Below are 1,895 nucleotides of genomic sequence, written 5' to 3'. Positions count from 1 at the left end.
GCTGCTGCTTTTCTGGAAAAATGTGGTTAAAAACACATGATGATGAAGTTAACCTAAATCTTTCATTGGCTTACAAAAATAGGTCAAATAATACATTGCTAGCTCTGCTGTAAGCCTGTACACAATCCGTACATCCCAAAGTACAAGAGATTTTGCTCAACAGTCCTACCTCTACTTTCATTCATATCTGTAGGTTAAAATATTTAGCTTTCCACAAGTGTGACTCCCTTTTGTTTTCTTTAAAGTCGAAATTCATATGCTCTTTAATTATATTTTACTAAAAAGATGTTTGAATATGCCATTTACAATTATCTTGGGTTTTAAAACTGAGATATTGGAACATGTTAATGCAGATATTATTCCACAGTTTATAAGCCATTTATAAACGAATTTGTTTCTCCCCTGTCAATGTTTAAATTCCAGAAAAAAGTATCATTAAGTGTTCTGTAAAGCATTTGTCAAACAATTTGCAATGTGTGGGATTTTTTTAAACATAGACACTGCATATGTGTGCATAAAATGTGACTAAGGTCACACACTTTTTGTAGTTTGGTGTATTCAGACAAATTCAGTGCATATCTGGACTCTTGAGCTCTGTTCTTTAATGGGAATGATGTATAAAGACTAAACATAAGATGCAATTTTCCAGAAGAGAGGTTGTCTTTATGCTGGTGTGGATACCACCTACCAAAATGGAGGACTGATGCTTCTTGGCGGCTCTGTCCGAGGCTGAACTTCCCCCGAATTGTTTGCATGTACTGGTACGTGGGCAAATAACACGGTTTTGATGAGACATTTTGGCCCCGCTTCCCGAAACTCTTCCATGTGGGCAGCTGTTTACTTCTGCCCCACGGCCCTCTGCAGTCACAGGGGTTTCACACCTGCCCGCAGCGGCTTCCACGCACAGGGACGGCGGGGGGCCCTGACTAAAATTAACTGGAACCCCCCCCCCTCCACCCGGCCTGCAGTGGGCGTCATCACCACCCTCACGACGCCAGGAGGGGAAGGCGGGGAGCGAGGGAGGGCTAACGAAGCGTGTTTCGGGCTGTGAAGGCAGGGCTGGCTCAGGCAGCAGAAGCGGCGGAGGGAAGGGAAGGGGAAGAGAAGGGAAGGAAGAAGGGAAGGAAGAAGGGCCGCCTCCTCCTCCTTTCCCCCGCCCGGGCTCTCCCGGGGCAGCCGCAGGTGCCGCGGGGCTCCCGCTGCCCTCCCCCGGCACGGCCGCCAGTGTGCTGGCGTCAGGCTCTCGGCGTTTTGTTAAAAAAAAAAATGTTTTTTTTAACAAAAAAGTTTCTAGTTCGTGTTTTTCAGAGAAAAGCTGAAGCCTCTCAAGCTCTAAAATGACGAGCAATGGAAGCCACAGGAAGCGTGTCCCCCCCGCCCCCCAATATTATTCTAAGATAACCGAAAAAAGAGATGTTATTTTTAAGCTGCGGCTGTTTCCATTAAACATGGGGCCTCCGGTGCTACCATTCCTAAGTTTGTTTCCCGGGGGCTCCTTGCCTTTAGTTAGATTAATTAGAAAGGGCAGAAGGCGGCGGGGTCCGCGTACGTGCAGCACGTTTAACGGTAACCTGTTTCAAAGCCTCCCTTCCCCAAACAGTCCGGGGCGCGCGCAAGGCGCGGGGGGGGGGGAAGCAGGGAGGGCGGGGCGCTTCGCCTCTGCCTCCTCGCCTGGCTGCTGCCGCCGCCGCCGGGGAAGGGGGGGAGGGAAGGGGGTAAAAAAAGGGTTAAGAAACTTGGCTGAAGAGATGAATGGCACGGCGCGGAGCGGGGAGGGGCCGGGCTGCGCCGCGCCAGGCGAGGGGGAAGGAGGGGAGGATCACGGCTGCGGGTTAGGCTTTGAAAGTCAGCCTCACAGGCATTGCAGCAGAGCCCCGAACCGCGGAGGGGAGCGG

This window comes from Apteryx rowi, unplaced genomic scaffold (genome assembly GCF_003343035.1).
Source record: "Apteryx rowi isolate R43461 unplaced genomic scaffold, aptRow1 scaffold_42, whole genome shotgun sequence".
In the NCBI taxonomy this organism is placed as follows: domain Eukaryota; kingdom Metazoa; phylum Chordata; class Aves; order Apterygiformes; family Apterygidae; genus Apteryx; species Apteryx rowi.
This window is presented reverse-complemented; position numbering follows the sequence as displayed.